The sequence below is a fragment of the Oxyura jamaicensis genome, chromosome 4, assembly GCF_011077185.1.
Source record: "Oxyura jamaicensis isolate SHBP4307 breed ruddy duck chromosome 4, BPBGC_Ojam_1.0, whole genome shotgun sequence".
Lineage (NCBI taxonomy): Eukaryota > Metazoa > Chordata > Aves > Anseriformes > Anatidae > Oxyura > Oxyura jamaicensis.
In genome coordinates this window covers 17,304,611-17,324,463 of record NC_048896.1, presented here as the reverse complement: position 1 = coordinate 17,324,463, position 19,853 = coordinate 17,304,611, and the positions used below count along the sequence as shown (strand labels likewise).

The following is a 19,853-nucleotide window of genomic DNA, read 5'->3' as shown; positions in this document are numbered from 1 at the left end:
GAGTTTTAGCTCAGTGTTACATTAAAACATTAATTGTGATGTGACTTATTTGATTTGTGTCAGACGAAATGAAGGCTTTGCAGAAGCTAAATTATTGTTTTGTTTCACGTAGCCTGTTGGGTGGTGATGGTAAGAAATCATTTCAAATTGGAACAGATTCTAGGAACAGGCTCCCAACAGGACAACAAAGCTTTCTTCTCCTTAGTGCAAGGCCTGCTAAACCAGCACAGGCAATTGGTTGAGGAGCTTACACTTAGGGAAAATAAGTTATCAGGCAGTTACATTTCAGGCTTGCTTGACCCACATCCCCCTCTGCAGATGCCCTTCTCTTTGCTCCCCCCGGTAGGAAGCAGTTAGAGGCAGTGCCAGCAGATGGCAACCCACTAAGAGGTTTGCAGTGCCTGCTGGTGCCGTGCTGGACCTGAGAAGTTTTGTCCTTGCAATTGAATCTTGGAAGGAGGTCAGAGGCTCTGGAGGATATCCAGCTGTTTTGGACTCTAGTTCAGCCACTCTGCAGTAGAAATGCCTTTGCAGTATTACTAACAACCCATTCTGATAGTCTAATTCATTCCCTAAATTTTGTGATAGCCCCTCAGTGCTGAGGCATGGGAAGCTCGCACATGCGGTGGCTGCTGATTGGTATGGCTCAGTGTCAGTCTCCCTTTTTACTTCCAAAACCCTTGCAGAAGAGCAGTTTCCTCTAAGCAGCACCTTCTGAAGTGCACGTTCAAATTCACACACACTGGCAGATTATACAGCCACACACAGACCATTTTCTACATATCCCCATGCCTGAGGTTTCCTTTTATCCAGCTCTAGAAGAACCTCTACTTTATGCTGCAAATTACTGTTCAGACATTTTCCTCCCTCCGACAATTCATGATGTGAGGTATTTTAGGGTTTATGTGCAGAAAACATTTTGAATAGTGCTTTCAGTGTTCAGATTCTTCCCAGGTGTTTAAAGGCTAGGGGTTAATGGGTCTGATGGTCCTTGCAAAGCTAAAGTGAAAGCTTCTTTAGTAGGAACAACACTTTATTCCAGCCCATGGACACAGGACCAGGGTGTCCAGGTCATCAGAACCTCAAGGACCAGAGGCAGAACACAATTTCAGACAAGCCACAACCCACTCTGCATCCATGTAGCTGGCAGCAGCTGAGTTGTATGCTGAGAGTCAGGAGAAAGATGCTGCCTGCCGACTACACCTTGCCAGCCTGGCCCCCACAAACAGAGCACACACAGAATATTATTCCCCTCATACGGGAGCCCAGCCTTTTCTAGAGCCTGTGCTTCTGCATTTACAAAGGGAGAGTTTAGATCTGCGACTGCGAAAACTGATCAGTCTTCCCAGCAATTAAACCCTAAACCCAGACATGTGCTTCAGGAACCTGAGGTTTTTGTTTTGGTTTGGAGAAGGTTTGAAGCACTGAAAAAAATGATTTTTTTCCCATATAGGATGGCAACTCCCAAGCAGAGATCAGCAGGGAAGTACTACTGAAAAAGCAACCATTTTGGAGTCATTAAGGGGGAGATGAGTAAGCTGTCTAGCAAGGGAGGAGATTACAGCAATATCCTGCTAATTAGTAGGGGAGGAGACAGGAGGTCCCATTCACTGAACTACTGCTTTTAATTAGGATCTGGAGCCACTGTGTTGGAGGGCTGGTTTCCACCCCCTCATCCAGAGGAGATGTTAGCAGTAGTTTTATGTTAATTTATGTTGGCCAAAAACCTAGCAATTTTAGGAGACACAATTAGATTTCAGAGGACAGCTTGTTAATATTCATTTCAGCTTCTATAAATACATCCCTAATCCACCGCAGGATTTAGCAGGCCGTGGATGTGTCATTGTGCACATTAGATTTGTTACAGAGAAAGGGGTTGTGTTAGGTCATGTGGGTCTCTAAGAGAGGAGTGAGCCCACGCTGTGACAGGGATGGATGATAGATCACTAGCTGTGTTGTGGAAGGTGGTATATTTGTGTTTATGCTAGAGTGATAAGTTACTTGACAGGCCCCAGGACAAGCACACACGATGTCTCAAGCAGCTGCTGCAAGTAGTCTTCATCTTCATCTCCTGGGCTTCCCATACCAACTTCAAGTTACTGTTCCTAGCAGAGCAGGCACCTCCCAGCTTTGTTCTTATGTTTCTTCATGGCCTCTCACATCCCTCACGGAGAAACTGTTTCAGAGCCTCTCCTTTGCTTCTCACACTCATGTTTAGTAAAAGCATTTGTACACCTCTGCCCCACAAGGAGCTAGATAGCTCTAAGCCAGACTGCATTTGTTAGGAAGCAATTGACCATCAGTTTCAACTTTGCTGCTCCCCACCAAAACTCTCCAGTTCATCTAGAACCCACCAGAGTACAGACACCCAAGGAGAGGCATAATGCTATAGACACCCCTTTCCCCCACCACACACAGCCCCATCACCATGCACTGCCCATTCCATATGCTGCCACTCACTTTCCCAAAGATCAGAACTAGTTTCAAGGTAAAATTTTACCCTGTGTGTGCCCAGCCCAGTTTCAGCCAGAATATTCATTGGTTTGGCTCAACTACTGCAAAGTCTCTGCTGTTTGCAACATGTTCAGAAGTTACAAAATGGGATCCACGAGGAGAGCTAGTCATATACAAGACCTAATGCCCTGGTTCTAAGAAAATAAAAGATTTCTAGAGCACTGAAACCTAGCATACAACACGGATTCACAAGTTGGAATAGGCTGAATCACAGCGCAGGCTGGCAAAAGAGCTTTTGATTCCTTTCTTTTCTACAAACCAGCTGGAAAAAAAAAAAAAAAAAAAAAAAAAAAAAAAAAAAAAAAAAAACCAGCCATGGGGCGGTATAATGCTAAGGGTGAGCAGTCCCAAAGCGGAGGAGAGGTGCTACTATACGTTCATGAGAAACCAGGCTGCTCCACACCTCGGCCAGGGAGTTCTGGAGTAGATTCAGAGGGACCTTAATGAAAGAGGTCTTTGCTAGCAGGGAACACATCCTTCAGAAACGAAGCAGGCAATAACTCATTCTGGTATAGCTATTCCCTGAAGCAAATTGCATTGGATTTGTTACTGAAATAGCTAGCTCGTTACCCCAGCCTGTGGCAGAAGCAGCAAGTGCCAGCCATCTGGAGTGCTAGATGGCCCACTGCCAGCAGAGCTGTGATGCTTTGGAAGAGGTGGAGAGCAGGGGTGAGTTAGAGCAATGAGCACAAGTATAGTAGAGACTGAAGGGAGAGCAAGGGAAAGGACATATAAGAAAAAATAAGGAAGAGAGAAGTACTCTTAAAGAAGCTCTGAGTAATGCCTAAGAGGAGCAGATGTTGGAAACAAGCTGATTTCCAGTCTGTTTGCTAGCGTAAGATAAATAAAGAGGTGATCTTACTAGAGAGGAGGATAGAAAGGAAGAAAGGGAGAAAGGGAGGAAGGGAGGAAGGAATAGAAGCTAAATAACCATTCAGGAAAATATTTAGAATCATAGAATATCCCGAGTTGGAAGGGACCCATGAGGATCATCAAGTCCAACTCCTGGCACCACACAGGTCTACCCAAAAGTTTAGACCACGGGACTAAGTGCACGGTCCCATCGCTTCTTAAATTCAGACAGGCTTGGTGCAGTGACTACTTCACTGGGGAGCCTGTTCCAGTGTGCGACCACCCTCTCGATGAAGAACCTCCTCCTGATGTCCAGCCTGAACTTCCCCTGCCTCAGCTTAACCCCGTTCCCATGGGTCCTGTCACTGGTGATTACAGAGAACAGGTCACCTGCCTCTTCACTCCCCCTCATGAGGAAGTTGTAGACTGCGATGAGGTCCCCCCTCAGCCTCCTCTTCTCCAGGCTGAACAGGCCCAGTGACCTCAGCCGCTCCTCATACCTCTTCCCCTCCAGGCCCTTCACCATCTTCGTTGCCCTCCTCTGGACACTCTCCAACAGCTTAATGTCCTTTTTGTGCTGTGGTGCCCAGAACTGCACACAGTGCTCGAGGTGAGGCCGCACCAGCACAGAGCAGAGCGGGATGATCACCTCCCTCAACCGACGAGCAATGCCGTGCTTGATGCACCCCAGTTGGCCCTCCTGGCTGCCAGGGCACACTGCTGGCTCATATTCAGCTTGCTGTCAACCACGACCCCCAGATCCCTCTCTGCGGGGCTGCTCTCCAGCGTCTCATCACCCAGTCTGTACGTATAGCCAGGGTTGCCCCATTCCAGGTGCAGGACCCGGCACTTGCTCTTGTTAAACTTCATGTAGTTGGTGATCACCCAGCTCTCCAACCTGTCCAGATCTCTCTGCAAGGCCTTTCCACCCTCATCCAAGTCCACAACTCCTCCAAGTTTGCTGTCGTCGGCAAATTTGCTCAAAACACCTTCTAGTCCTACATCCAAATAATTTATAAAGACATTGAAGAGGACTGGGCCTAAAATGGAGCCCTGGGGACCCCACTAGTGACCATCCGCCAGCCTGATGTGGCCCCATTTACCACAGCCCTTTGAGCCCTGCCCGTCAGCCAATTGCTCACCCATCGGATGATGTTTTTGTTAAGCTGAATGCTGGACATTTTGTCCAGTAGGATCCTACGTGAAACTGTGTCAAAAGCTTTGCTGAAGTCCAAAAAGATCACATCAGCTGGTTTCCCTTGGTCAACTAGATGGGTGATCTTATCATAAAAGGAAATCAAATTTGTTAGGCAGGCCCTACCCCTCATGAACCCACGCTGGCTGGGACCAGTGACTGCACTGTCCCTCAGGTGCGCTTCAATAACCTCAAGGATCATCTTCTCCATAATTTTACCAGGCACCGACATGAGACTGACAGGCCTGTAATTGCTAGGGTCTTCTTTCTGACCCTTCTTGAAAATTGGCACAGCATTTGCCAGCTTCCAGTCTCCTGGGACCTCTCCAGATTCCCAAGATCATTGAAAAATAACTGAGAGAGGTCCCACGATGATGTCAGCCAGCTCTTTAAGCACCCTGGGATGAATCCCATCTGGACCCATGGACTTGTATGGATCCAAGTGGAGCAGCAAATCCCGCACACGTTCAGGGTCGGTTGGGAGTTTGTCATTCCCATCGTCACGGTCCTCCAGCTCAGGGCACCCTGGGTCCTGAAGGCCATCATCAGCGTTGAAGACAGAGGCGAAGAAGGCATTAAACGTCTCTGCTTTGCCTATGTCATTGTCTGTGAGGAGACCTTCCCCATCAAGTAGCGAACCTGTGTTTTCTTTGGTTCTCCTTTTTCAGTTCACATATCTAAAAAAAACTTTTTTATTGTCTCCCACAGACATGGCCAGCCTCAACTCTAGTTGGGCTTTGGCCACATGAATTTTCTCCCTGCAAACACAAACAGCATCCCTGTATTCCTTCCTCGTCACCTGACCCTCCTTCCAGCAGCCGTACACTTTCTTTTTTTGCCTAAGCTCCAGTAGAAGATCCCTGGTCAGCCAGGCCAGCCTCCTGCCCTGCCTGCCTGACTTCTGATATTTTGGAATTGCCTGATCTCATGCTTTTAGGAGGCAGTGCTTAAAGACTGACCAGCACTGATGGACGCCAATGCTTTCAAAAGCAGTTTCCCAGGGGACCTTGCTGACTAGTTCCCTGAGCAGCCTGCAGTCTGCTTTCCCCATATCCAGGGCTGAAGTTTTGGTGGCAGTTTTCCTTCTGTCACCATAAATTCTAAACCACTTCATGGTCACCATGACTGAGACAGCCACCAATTGCCACACCTCCCACAAGACCCTCTCTGTTCTCCAGCAACAGATCTAGGAGGGCACCTTTCCTAGTTGGCTCCCTTAGCACCTGCACCAAGAAGTTACCATCTAGGTGCTTCATGAACCTCCTGGACTTGCTCGTGTCAGCTGTGTGGTGATCCCAAATGACGTCTGGCAATATTTATCCCCCTATACTGAGTTGAGAAACTCCAGAACACTGTAAGTGCCCTGACCCAAGCACCAGAAGGACCATCACAGCATGATTTTCTGCCGTATTTGCATGCAGAGTTTGTTTCTCCCACTGATGGAGCCCAGAGTCTAATATTTGGTGTACAGCCCTCCTGAAGACTCTACTTGTTGTCTTTAGCCAAAGTGGCTCAAGCCATCACAGAGATTTTCCGCACCTGGTATTCTGATGCTGCAGTATGAAAAGCACACAGGTGAAGCTAGGTCTTTTTCACAGCCCAAACTATGTTTTCAGATTAAAACTCTGTATTGTGACTAGCTCATCAGCACAAGAACAGCCACTGTCTGACAATCTGACAACACACGGACTTTTTTCAGGAACACAGGCAAAAAGAATGCTATTTATTATATACAGAAATATGATCTAAAGTCCTAATTCTTAGTGACTCCTAATTTTTGATGATGCTAATAGAGCAAAAATTGACCTGTAGAACACAAGAAATAACAGCCCCTGGTAAAGGTTTACAACCTTCTAAACAGAGGCTTGCTGGCAAGGATTGGTTCAGAGCAGAGGCCAGGTGGAGCTGCTCAGAGTACTTAAAGGAAATTGGGTGGGCTGATTTCCCTGCTGTTTACCAGTGTTAGGCTATGGTAGATAAATGGCAATGCTTGAATACTGTTTAAATTTTACAACAGCTTGCTACACAAGAATGCTGCTTTACTTTCCTGCCATTGTGGGCTCTTAAAATCTGAGATCTTTGTGCTACAAGGAGTGGCAGTACAAGTCTAATAACTATAGAAGGCAAGACAACCACATTTGCCTTCCCATAGCAGAAGGATATAAATCAGCCTATGGCTCTATCTTCCTGAAAAGTCAAGTTGTCTAGTGAGTATCTTCCCACTACTCTCCCTTATTTTTCCCTCCTCTTTCCCTCAGGCTCCCTAAAGAAAATTACTGTTTATGAAACTGCATGTGAGAGTCATGCCTGCAGAAAGCTAATGCAATATTGCTGTGCTGTAGGGCTGGGAAGCTTTCTCTGGAAGTAGATGAGAACAAAGCTTTCTCTGTAAGGAAGAGGCAAGCTGTCTTTTAGATGAAACATGACAAAGGCTTCTGCCCTTTTCCCCAAAATGAAAATGTGCTAGCTTGGGATGATTCTAGGGAGGAAAAGTTATATCACCAGACAATCAGGAGGCCAGCAGATAACACTGACTTGGCTGGCCACAAACTAGAAAGCTAGGTCAGGTCAGGGTTCATCCAGTTCTGTGTCCCCTAGACCCAGCAAGACAGATGCTTTCTGAAGCTGTTGTAAAACCTCAGTAGTAACACGTGGGCACTAACCTACCCCTGGGTTGTTTGCCAGCTCCAGATGGTTAATGGTTGCTCCATGCTGTAAAGTTTTGGGGATCCTTCTACTTTATTATAAACTTATAAATACTTCTTGTGTAGTATTTATTGTCTAAATAATAAATACTTCTTGTGTAGTATTTATTGTCTAAATAACTTCCTAAATGTTTTGGAGCCCTGGGATACTTGACAGTATCCAGAAACAATGAATCCTAGATGTTATTTAGAAACTTCCAGCTCGCATCTACTATACAAAGTGGTTGCCACTGGATATTCCTGTTTATTACCGCCTATTGATGCTTACTGCTGTTTGCAAATGAGTATTGACACCAAATAAAAGAATGTGATGGGATATGCAGTGAAGATGTGGGTGATATTTTTGGCTTCTAGTATGTCAATCCATTTTTTTTCAGTGACGGAAATCTCAAAGGTAATGAAATTGTTATTGCTGTGAGTTTAAATAGCAGCCAGCTCCTGTACTTGGTGAGAGCTGAACCAACCTTTTATCGCTGCAGGGATTTCACACGTAAATGGAAACAGAATGCGGTTCTACTCTCTGTACCTCAGCAACTGCCCTGAACAAGAGATGGGTAGCAAGGAAAAAAGAGCCCTGGCATTCAAAGAGCTTGCTAAGGAATCCCCATCATGTCGTCTAAGAAATGGGAAACCTTCTGGATACAGCAAAGGGAAACTTCCAGTGAAAACTCACAGCTGTTTCTATTAGGAATCCAAATGTACTTTGAGTTCAGAGGCAATGGGTGACTCAGAACAAGCCAGTTTGCAGGGAGTGTTAACTAAATGCAGCAGTTTGATCTCCAGCCCTTACAGATTCAGGAATGAAATCTTCAGAAAGTTGTTATAGTCCATTTTACAGGTCACGGGCAATTCAGCAGAAATTTTTCTAGTTGTCCCCAAGGCATGAGGGCTGGTAAAGAAACTTCTGTTGCAGTAAACAAAGGGTATGGCAGCTTTTCTCTTTGAACCTGTTGTATATGATCTCCTTCTGCTCTTGCTCCAGCTGGCACAACTTCCATGGCATGGCTGAGCACCAGGCACTGTTGCAGTGCTTGAGGGTGGTTTGGAGCTACACTGCTTCCCCACCAGGCAATTCAAAGCCTGCCTCAGTCCAGGTACGGTCCTCTGGTAACACAGACCTGATACCCTGGATATGTGGAATTTATCTTCAGAGAGATTGGTGGAATTTATCTTCATGTTGATTGGTAGGTTATGAAAGCCAAAAAGAATGATTAGATCCTCAAGTCCTTAGCTGGATCCTTAGTGTAATATTTCAATAAGGATTTGGAGCTAATAGCCAGTGCACCACTATGATTTCTAATGGAAAAAATATCCAAGCTTAATCTGAAGACATCAGCAATAGAAATCATCATGGCCATAGTTTTTTTTTCAAGTGGCAACTTGCCTGCAGGTGCTGCATCACATGGGAGTAGCTGGACTATGCAGTGCAAAGAAGTGTCTGCTGGCACTTACAGAGCAGCTCTTTCAGCTACAGAGGAAAAAGGTGGTGCTTTCCAGACCAAGTCTTGCTGTTCTTCATGTCCAAGATAACACTTATTCAAACTTTATCCGGTTCTTTCAAGCAAAACCTTCTAAAGTAAAGAGAAACATAGCTGAGTAATGGGAAGAAAAAAAAAAAAAGGTAAGAAGCCAGAATAGGGGGTCCTCAGTGTAACAGATGAACCCGTCGTCTCTCTGCTGCCTGAGAACAGGAGATGCTGCCTACAATAAGTGACCAAGCAGAAACTGCATCTTTTTATCTTCTTCCAGAAATGAATACATCTCTCTTTTTTATGGCAGAGTCTCCAGGACCTCTTTAATGAAAAGCTTTTTTGTTTCCCTGAAGTCATCTGTGCTGGGAAGAAGGCCATGCTTTGCTAGTTTCAGCCATCTAATTAAGAAAGGGCTTGTGTGAGTAAGCAGGTAGCTTGGGAGTCAATCTGTTGTGAACAGCGCAAATTTCATTTGTGCAAAGAGAAACCTGGGGCTTAGGCTGAATTATCAAATGAATTATAACAACAGATCACTTGCCTTTGCAGTGATTTAATTATCAAAGATTTTCCAAATGAAGGGGAGGGGGGAACCAGAGGAGGGACAGAGCATTTCTTGAGGGAAATGTCAGTTTGGCAGTTACACCCCTTACCTATGGATGTCTGGCCAAGGTCATTAAGGGAAGGTGATGTGTTGCGACCATTTGTGTTGCCAAGTGCCAGCTTTTCCTTGATGTGACATATCTATAGCCACGTAGAAATCAATGTGTAAATCAAAGTATTCAAGAGACAACAGAGTACGGAAGGCCATTTTTGTCACCAGAAGAAAGAAAGTCAGCCACCATCATGTGTTTTAAAAGCACATCAGACAGAAAGATGGGAGAGCGAAGAATTAAGCCAGTTTGAGTGGTGAACTGAGGCACAGAAAACTAAAACCTGGGATGGACCTAGAAGAGAAATCTAGGACAAAGCTCAGAGCTGTAGCCAAAACCAGGCCTGATCTTCAACATACCACCCAGTAGGAATCATTTCTAGGAAAAAGTGTTATGCTATTAGTGGACATTTGTAGGATTACCTAGAAGGTGTCCAAACTTCCAGTTTAAAGCATCATGGGAAGATGAAGAGCACAGAAGACTACTGTAGACAAGCTGGTCTGTGCCAGCCTAGTAGCAATACAGAATCCAAAAACAGTGGGATCAAAAAAATACATTCAAGCCTCTTAAGCACAGCTGCATGAAAATTGGCAGTATGGCATGGATTTCTGGAAGAAAAAGCAGTGCTAAGTAGAAAAAAGATGGAAATCATGGGTAACCCAACATTACCTATTCTCTTAGGATATTGCATCCACATCCCAGGCTCCTTCCTGACACTGAAGGGAAATGGATCATGAATCATCAGTCAGCCCTTTGATATGCACTGACCACATCTACAGTGCTTTTTGGAACAGTCACGTTATTTCACCCATAACCAGAGCTTTTCAGCGTTGTATTTTGATATGCTGCACAGAAACCTACTAAGACATGGTTACAGTTCCCACACAGCTTCAGTGCTTATTGTCTGAGCTCGTTACCATTGCTCTTACTTGCTCATAGCGCTAGCTCAAGGCCTGGTATCCAAATCTTAATCAGGAATGCAGCTCAGTTAAGATTCATGTACCATTCAAACAAGGCAAACCACCTCTCCCATCGTTAACTTTAAGTTAGCAATAGTTGGCATACCACTTAAATATAACCCCAGTTTATCCCCATTTTACCCCAGTGAGTTGAAGATTTCAGCAGGAGGCAAAGAAGCTTCAACAGGGGAAAATAAAAATGGTGCTCAAGTCATTAAGAATGTTGGGAGGTATTTCAGTGTATGGAGACCTGAGAAAGATCAGGCTGGGGTAAGTGACATGCTGCTGTTGCTGCTTGAATGAATGGTACTGGAATTTTTCTGTTCACGTACACTCTCTTCAGTTGCCTCTCTGTACTTCTTTCAGACAGGTTAGCATGTTTCCTGTGCAAGGAGCTCACTGTCTTTCTCAGATGAATTATCCAAAGTACCTCAGACACTTCAACATTTCTTGTCAGACTCATAAAACAAGTCTTACCTCAGATGGCAGTGAATCCTACATGCCCTGGCAGTAACAACAGGGCAACAAAGGGAATCATTAAATGTCAGTAGAGCTGAGAAAGACCTCTATGTCCCACTACCAGAAAAATAGGATGCGTCTCCAAGAGTGGCAGTCCTGACTGCTGCATACCGGAATGTGTGAATGTAGAGCCAGATGTGCCAAGTTTTATTAACATGGGTTTCCTTTGAAAGGAGTAATTCACTTATGGACCTTACAATTAGGTCTGAGACTCTGCTTTTCTGTGACAAAGAGCAGTAAAGAAAGATGGGAGTATGTTCACCCAACTCAGTGCTGTGTGGACACAACCAGGTGCAGAGAGAAGGTGCAAATCTAATTAGGGGACTTGTAGGATTGTATCTGTCCCTTCTGACATGCTTTTTTCCACCTGCTTTTCCTTACTGACAGTTGAATGCTTGGAATATCCACTGCTTACCTGAACATACAGTGGGGGAGAAAGCTGGGTGTGAATTGACTGGTGCAAGGAAGCTTCAAGGAGCTGCAGCCCATCACCACAGATGGTGACTTTCCAGAATGTCTTTGGGGTTATACCTGGAATATAGATGTGAATTCCTGGATGTCACTTGGGGCAAGCAAGAGTGAATCAGACAGTAACTTTCTGCACTGTCCCCAGTTAATTCTGTATTGTGATTTAAAACAGCTGAGGGGCAGGCTAAAGCTTCTTGGTTGGTTGGTTGGTTTTTTTGACCAAGAAAAGGTACGTTCATTCTGGTAAGAGTGGCCATCTCTTTTCAGTCTGGTATGGCCTGGAGCTTTCCTACAGTCCCTAGGAAACAGAGGAGAGCTCATGCTGGGCCTTGGTAAAAGAAGCCACAAGAATCAGATACTTGCAACCAACAATAATGTTCTGCAGAGAAGCTAACGGTGGCTGAGGTTTTGCTGAGGCACTGAGTGATAAACATTTGCTAACCCTGCTAAAGAGATATGCAGACACTTAGACAATCTTGGAATTCAGGAGCAGTTGGCTGATACCCAACCAACCAAAAAAAGCAGATGCTAAAACCTTGTTTAATATTCTGCTGACAGTGCTGTGAAGGTTACATGTGAATAAATGGGAAACAGCTGCCCGCTGCTGCATTTCCACTGCAGCACTGTCCAATATGACCCACTCGCTGAAATATGAACATTGCGGTGAATTGGCTCTGCTCCCTGAACTTTGTGTGAGCCTGAGGTGGGCTGGGAGTGGGGAATGACGGCTTGGAAAGAAGGATGGACAATGCGCAGCTTCCTGTACAGTGATATAAGGAAAAAGAAAGAAATCTAAGCGGGGAAGGAGTGGGGGCTGCAGATTGCAGGCTTAAATGGTGCTAAAGTAAGAAGGGGTAGTTCAGACTTGAGGAACTAACCCAATTGTAGACCAGCCTCCTTCCATCCTTGTAAAAGCATTTATCTTGACTGCCAGCGGGTTTTGAACAAGGCTTCTCCGGTGTCACAAGCACGAGCTGCTATATCATAAGCTACAAAGCCTGTGAGACATGGCTAAGAGGCCAAACTCTGCTCCATGCTGAGTGACAAGAATTTGTCAGTGGGCTACACCAGCCCACACCTGGCTGCAGGCTCAGCACTTTGGCAGTGCTAACATCCAACATTGATATGGTGAGTTCCTGCAGGTCTGCCACCTATTGATGTTTGGCAGGCTAATGCAACCCCAAGAAAACAGCACCTTTGGGTGCTGCAGGCTGTTAGTGTCCAGAACTCGGCAGCTCAGCTTTTGCAAACAGTCATGGAACGAGGAGTACATCAAGCACTGGTGGCTAGGCCAACAGTCAGAGACCAGTCCCTGTACTTACATCAGCCCAGCTGTGCAGGGGATGCTGAAGAAAGGTAGCTACAGCCCCTGGTGGCAATGTTAAAGTGCAGCAAATTCCCTTTGGTACTCAGGACTGCAGGCCAGGTATGGAGCTAGCTGCAGTGTCAGTGATGAAGTCAGCAGCATCACATTCACAAACAGCTCCTTCAAGAAGCCCAGTTCTGGGAACCGAGCACAGAGATGGTGGAAAAGTGCCCAGCTGAGGAAACCGAGGCTCCACCAAGCAGTGACTGTGGTGCAGCCCAGCAAAGCATTGCTATCACAAGCTTTGGTCATCAATACAGAGGCTTTGAATCTGACCAATATGTGAATGACCTCTTCAGTTATCCAGCTGATTAACTCAGTCATTTGCCCTAGGCTAGGCAGAGCACTCACTGCAGTCTGGTGGGGTCCACATAGAGATGTCTACAGAGTGGCGTACAAAATCTTACAGCTGTTGATTTTGGGTCTGCTCCAGGATCATGGAAGTTGAGATTTCCTCATTTTAAAGCAGTGGACCTCAGAGGTCTAATCGCTTACACTGTAATTTCATTTAAGTGCACACATTTATTCCCAGGATAATCTTTGCAGGACTGACCCCTGCTAGAGTCCCAGCACATCATACACACTGTGCATGCTCCTGTTACAGCCTGAGACCAGCAGCTTGTTGAATTATTCCTACATTTACTCTTTTCCTTAATTGTTTTGAACTTGTCATTAGAAGAGTTGAAGCAGGAAGAAATATGAATAATAAATTGTATGGAGAAGCAGATACTGTGCCTTCTACCTATTGCACAAGCCTAAAATCCTAGGAAGTGGAAACAGGGATTCTGTTGGCATTAGCAGGTAAGGTAGAAAAGGCTCTCTCTTCAAGAAGTAGAAATGAAGCATTGACAAAACTTAACATTTCCTACAGCTGTTGTCAGGGGAAGGGTTTAATGCCCTTGTGTCTCCAGTGGGAGTCACGCGGATGTATGGAGAATGGATGTATGAATTTTCAAGTCTTTTATAGTAAATACATGGAATAGCTATTGAAATAACAAGAGGGAGCCGCCAGAGAAAAGGCTAGTTTTCAGCAGTAACATGGCATCCATAAGGTCTCTCTTTTCAGTCTTCTCCGCTGTGCAATGCACATCTTCTTCGGCCACTGATGCCCAGCAAGGAGGCTTCCTACAGCTGCCTGGGACAAGAAACCTCTTCAAGAGCATCACCTGAGTGCAGTACAAGATCTGCAAATGGTCAGTGTTTGGAGCTGATGCCTGGGCACTGGAGAAGCCTGGGTTTTAAGAAGCTGGGAGAGGCTGGGAATGTGGATTTGGGGCATGGATAATACCTCGTGCTTTCAGCAGGAACTGAGAGGTTGTGTGGAGCGGTGGGCATTTGAGGCCTGTGAGGAGAAGAACCAGACAACCAAGCAGTACACTTCATGTGTGCCATGCGGGAGAACAATGTGGTGAATTTTTCTGGGTAGAGCTGTTTGTCTGTACCAAAACTATGTCCTCATCTATGAACAGTGAAGCAATAAAGCAACTTTTGTTGATAACATGCTAAAAATAAAGAGGGAGATCAGTCTTCTGTTAAAATGGAAGGGAAGTTCAATAAGGTCTTTGTCCAGTCTCCTCACGGAACAGTGACTTCCCAGACAGCTTGATCCTGGAAACAGAAGGGAAATGTATTTTGTGGCACACAGGCTGGGAGGGGAACCAAAACTGGCTATTAATAATCAGGCCCATTAGTCAAGCACACAGTCACACAGCAACATTTATTCTTTGTTTCACCAAAAACGAACAGTAATTAAGTGGAACTGGCTGGTGAGTTTGTTCTGCTACTGACCCAGAGGCTGGGGAAGAGGGAACTTGTGACTGCTCTCAGACAGGCATTAAACGGAAACACCCCTGGCTGTACCATAAATACATAGCAACAGCCGTCACAGCTCAGACTGAGTCTGCCTCGGCTGACATCCTGGCTCCAGTGTCATTGGAAAGGAGTACATGCTAAAAGCTGTCATACGAAGAGGCCTCCAGTGAAGCAGTGGGAACAAACACAGTCACACTGTGCAGTTGTTCTTCGTTTGTCTTCATGCTGCCTTCTCTGCTCCTCTTCAGTACTCTAAGAGTTTTAACTTTGGAACTAGGGCTCAAGATCCATCTCCAAGCTGAATTCACTGGTAATGTTAGGTTCCCACTGTTGTACCTAAGCTGACAACAACAGTGTATTGTCTTTTCATCCAATGAATCACAGGTTTCAAAACTGACATAACTCTTTTCCTGCTCCGTCAGTGTAGTAGTGTAAATTGGGATATGGCTGCACAGGGGCAGAGCAATGCCTGGGGACTATGCCACAGCACAGACCTCTGAGGCTCTTTGGCCATAAACAGCAGATGTTAGGGTACAGGTGTTTTGAGGCAGAGGCAGGAGCACGACTTAGGGACTTGAGGCAAGAGGAGGGATTCTGCATTGGGAAGGGTCACTCCTGGGAAGTGGATTAAAAAGAAATACCTGAATGGCTGTTTTATGAAGCAAAGGAGTAAAATACAGTAAAGGAGTAAAGTTCCCACTCTGATGACCTTGGCTGTTTTCCATGATAAGCACCAAGGGGTTCCCATGCCCACCTGCAGGTTAGATCTGCGTGTAATCGAGGCCTTATTCCCAGACAGATCTGCGATGTTGAAATTTGTCCCAGGATACACATCATATCCCTCTGCAGCAGAATCCTCAGGCAGACAGAGGCCATCAGGAACATCTTAGTTATAAGGTGAATTTTCCTGTGTTGTATGGGTAGCCGCAGGCAGGCACACAGAGAAAATGGGGAGGAGCAGCACAGATACCACACACTTTTTCTGACCCATGGTACAGTTCATCAAGTACCGTGCTTGAGCAAGGCCAGACAGAGTGTCTCCAGATGAAGGTGTCAGAAGCTCTGAAGCAGATGTGTGGGAGATAGTCTGAAATCTTGGAAGATTTAATCCAATGTCATGCAGCAAGGACTTTTCTATCATTTGAAGAATTTTTTTAGCTTGATAACTCTGCTAACTCTTGGCAGTGGGTGAGGATTTCTGTGCTGTGCTTTCCTGTATAGAATAGATTATTTGAACAGTTTATTCAATACTGCAGTGAAAAATGGTGGCAGAGCAGAGATGGCAGTGTTTGCATCTACTACCTTTTTTCACTCTCTTGCTGCAAAGATTTCAAACATGTTTCCTCCAGACGGGTTTATAAAGAGTTCATCCAGCCCTGGATGGAAATACTGATATCTGAAATGTTGAAGTGTGTGGGTGGGCAAAGTCCTCTTAGCTGCATATTTTGCAAATGAGAACTGAGAAAAGGGATTTTCTTCTTTAAGACTGGAACGAAAACAAACAAACCAAAGAAATAAAAAATGATGTAATGGGGTCATCACAAAATTGTTTTCCTTTCAGTATAAACTGTCATAATTATTATTTAATGATTGCAATTGAAGAATGGTCCCCCTGAATATAGGCATAAGCCCATCTGTTAACTGTGAATCATGCAAATAATGTGACATCCGAGACTTCAGAGAAGGGTTTAACTGTTTTGCAGCTAGCATTCCCAGTTCTCTACCCACTGTACATTCAGCTTTACGGTCTGCCTGGGAGGACTTGGTTAGAATTCAGGTAGTATCTGTTTATCCTTTAAAGATTATGAAAGTAATGCCTCATGAGTCCCTGCCAAGAGTGAGTTAGTGAATACCTCAGTGTTAGCTCTGGGCCCAGACCAAAATACCACCCTGCATAACAACGGCCTCCAGCTTTAGAAAAGTTCTGCTCAGGATGAGCCCTGAAGAAAAAGCTTTTTACTGATCAGCTTCATAATCATGGTGCTGCCTGGCAAGTTCAGGTGGTACCTTAAGCTGTTACAGGAGGAAAGGCACGTGTTTTAACATGTGTGACTGTGTCTGAGACTCTCCTCACCATCATCTGTGCTGTGAAGCACCTTTCAGGGAATCACATCTAAGCCTCAATGCTGCAAGCTATTCCTGCAGGCAGAAATCTTTGTGAAGCCCACAGGGGCTTTGTGAACCCTTCCGAGGGTTCTCTGCACAGCGAGGCCCAGCTCTGGGTGGGCTGAGATGGGCTTTGTGACGACAGCATGTCCGGTATCTTGTGAGTGACTCACCCACTTGCCCGTAGACCCTTGTTAAGTGGCACTGAAGGCAATGCTAAGTTGTCCACAGCCAGAGCATGGAGCCAGACTGTGGAGAAACGTGGGAATAAAAAATGAACAAGTAGATTTTCAGGCTCCGTCAAGAATTTCCTGAGGTTCAGGAGAACCAGACAGAGCACCAAAGCACAAAATGTGCACATTTCATGCGTGCACACAGTTCAGGTGTTGGTGTTGATACTGAGGTCCATGCTGAGTCTCCCCTGAGGAATCAGCCCTGCTATGCAGGAAAGAACAAAATTCTGTTCTCAGCAAAAGCTGAACTGTCCACATGGGTTATTTGTCCATCATGCAGAGAAACAACCTAGTCTCCTTGTTATCTTGTTGATAAAATAAGGCCGTTATTAGCAATTACTATGCATTATCATCAATCATGCTAAAATCATCCAGTAAGCAGTGCAGATGGGCTGTAAGACAAGTTTGATTCTTAGTGCTAAAACAAGTGTCTGCTTTAAATGACTAAAACGGAGTGGCTCACCGCCATGTGAGCACCTCTCAGGTTGTCTCTTAGCAACTGGCCAGCCAAAAACAGATGATCAGCACATCTGAAAGCTTCTCCAGATTTCCCTGAAGCTCCTGGGTCTTGGAATTGTGCTGAACTCCCTAAAAATAGGCATTGCTGCAAGAGCTGTCCTACTTATGAGGAAATAATAATAATATTCTAGACCATGGGCTGGAGAGCAGGCTCTGTTTTAAGTTCTATCCCCAACTGATTGCTCAACTGATTTTTGTCAAGGTCCACAAGGATGTGTGGGGGACCTTGGTGGAGGGTGGCTGCCTTGTACTTCTGGATCCATGTGGAACCTGCTTTTTAGATAAACCTCCCTGCTAGGGGTCTCTAAATGACCCTGTACTCTGCCATCTGGCCCTACCTGAGCTAGATCTCAGCAACTTATCTAGAGCACTGCAAATCTCTTCTGTGAGTGGTGTTTAACCATCTGGGGGATCTGCAACGACTTTCTTCACGAGCTCACTCATGAAAGTAAAGCTTAGGACTGCTTCAGACAGAATTCTCTGCAGGACAATGTAGCTGTTCACTGACAACAGTAAGGCAAATCAGAAATGTTCCTAAAAATTAGCAGTAACATCAGACTAGGCTGAATTTCTTCAGTTATCTGTGGGAGAATGAGTTTTTATAAATAAACAAAAGCATTGCAGAATTTTTGAAGAAGGAAGTTCAAAACAAAGCCAAATTGTCAAAATAGCCCAAAGCCTTTCAAAACAACACAACTCTTTCAGCCCAAACACAGGAGCATTTTGAGGCACGCTGTACTGGGCAAAACAAGATTGCGTGGGAATGCAGAAGGGGAAAGGCAGCCCGCCCTGCTGAAGCAGTGGGCTCGTGACCGCATGCATTTGCATAGCACTTTGTATTGACAGATTGTTTGTGGGGGAGTGGTAGTAATGATTTTTCCCTTTCCCTGAAATAGAAATGATGCAGAGACAAATCAGTATATTTGCTTGGGACCCTTAGTGGCCTAAGCAAGAAACAAGCTCCGGGAAACTTCCTTTGCTTTTAAGGTTGCCATCCAATGGACTATAGGTTTTCTCCTTTAAAGCTGATGGCAGCTAGACCTATTTCATGCAAATCTGAATGGGCAATAAATATCTAAAAGTCCAAACATCCACGAGACTGCAGTTCCAAAACCTATTGAAACATGACATTATTTTTGTTGTTTTCCACATGCCTGTTTGTGGTATAGATCGTCTGCTGTGGCTATAAAAACAAAACACATTCAAACAAAAACAGCAGATTGCACTCTGCCAAGACAAACAGCACCAAGTGCTGTCGCTTGTTTCAGTATCTCCTTCAGTATCTCTTACCCTCCTGTTCCTAGCATTTGTACGGTTCTAGCTGGAAACCAGGAACCATCCCAACCTTTGGAGCAACAACTCCCTGAGCACCCACCACAGGCAGTTCCAGCTACCTACCCCTCCTCATGGCAGCGAGGGGCCTCCTCCTAGCACCTCTAGATGGCTGGGGCAGGGGATGGGGAAGGCAGGAAGGGTAAAGAACAGGTCTTTTTCCATGTGGAAGGTCTAATACCAGCTGGGCACCTGGGGAATTGGGCTTCGTGGCTTCTGAGGTTGGAGAAGGCCTGGGCACCTGTTCGAGGAGGTACCTGTGAGTAGCTGCACTGCAGAACAAGCTGCCAGAAAATGGGATGTTTGGCAGCTCTCTTCAATGCTGTCTCACTGCACCTCACCGAGGGACTGACTAACTGTGAAGTGTCCTGAAAATACAGAAGTGCTAAGTATGATTATTACTGCCAAAGGTACTGAATGCTACCAGAAGCTCATGGTGCTGAGTTGATTTCTAAGCCAAAGGTACAGGTTTCCAGCAGTCCTCCACAGGGCGAAGTGGGTGAACTTCCCCAAACTTCCTTCTGAAGGCTAATGAAACTCCAGGCAAGCCAAGCTGCCTCGGGCCAGCACAACAGCTCTGTCAGCCAAACTCACATCCAGGCAGGGATTAATCATGTAGGCAGAGGAGAGTAGTTGTTTTAACAGGAGAAAGGGTAAGGATGGTAATAAAGAGATAACTGGTGAGCTGGTATTAACTGTGACCTCTAAACAAGAGGTGGAAAGCATGTCCAATCACACAATGCATTTCGGACTCAGCTCTGAGTTCAGTCTGCTCTAAATTAACACTCTTTCTGCCCTTAATACTACAAACTCAGACACAATTTCTGTTCTCTCTGTCATCTCTGACATGTGCACAGGCAGCTACCAAATCGTGGCTCTTTCCAGGGTTCAATAAACATCATTTTCATCAGCAAAAGACCCCTGTGCTTGGCCCTGGCCCTCCCCCACACAAACAGACAGGAATGATGGCAGATCTTTGCAGCTGAGGACTTGAATAAACCACTCTGGGATGTGTCTGCTGCAAAAGCAATGTGGGGGAGAGGAGAGTCCAGCTCTCTCCGTTCGCTGCAGCTGCACTGAAACAAACGTTTTAAGACCCAAAGTCTGCTTTAGTTTGTTCACAAGATTCATGAATTTGGATAACAGAAGAA

The 19,853-nt window shown here is 45.4% G+C and overlaps 1 protein-coding gene and 2 long non-coding RNA genes across 9 annotated transcripts in view; all 3 read right to left on the bottom strand.

The window, feature by feature from the left end:
- Positions 1–6,339, bottom strand: part of DCX (doublecortin) — an 89,465-nt gene extending 83,126 nt beyond the window's left edge. For 2 of the 7 annotated variants that reach the window (XR_004750248.1, XM_035324090.1), the window contains exon 1: positions 2,890–3,057. The gene's annotated coding sequence lies outside the window, so the exon portion shown is untranslated. Of the gene's footprint in view, positions 1–2,889; positions 3,059–6,100 lie in introns of those variants that run through there. The other 5 variants (XM_035324084.1, XM_035324088.1, XM_035324085.1 and 2 more) reach the window with 5 other exon arrangements.
- Positions 6,340–8,431: 2,092 nt separating this feature from the next.
- LOC118165805 lies at positions 8,432–11,388 on the bottom strand. The gene is made up of 3 exons (XR_004750250.1): positions 11,282–11,388; positions 9,389–9,479; positions 8,432–8,837 (listed from the first exon to the last, which is right to left on the bottom strand). It is a non-coding gene; the product is annotated as an uncharacterized LOC118165805 (long non-coding RNA).
- A 1,770-nt stretch (positions 11,389–13,158) lies between these two features.
- LOC118166703 overlaps positions 13,159–19,853 on the bottom strand; it is a 32,121-nt gene continuing 25,426 nt past the window's right edge. The window contains exon 2 of the long non-coding RNA XR_004750675.1: positions 13,159–15,725. This is a non-coding gene — a long non-coding RNA (uncharacterized LOC118166703). The remainder of the gene's footprint in view (positions 15,726–19,853) is intronic.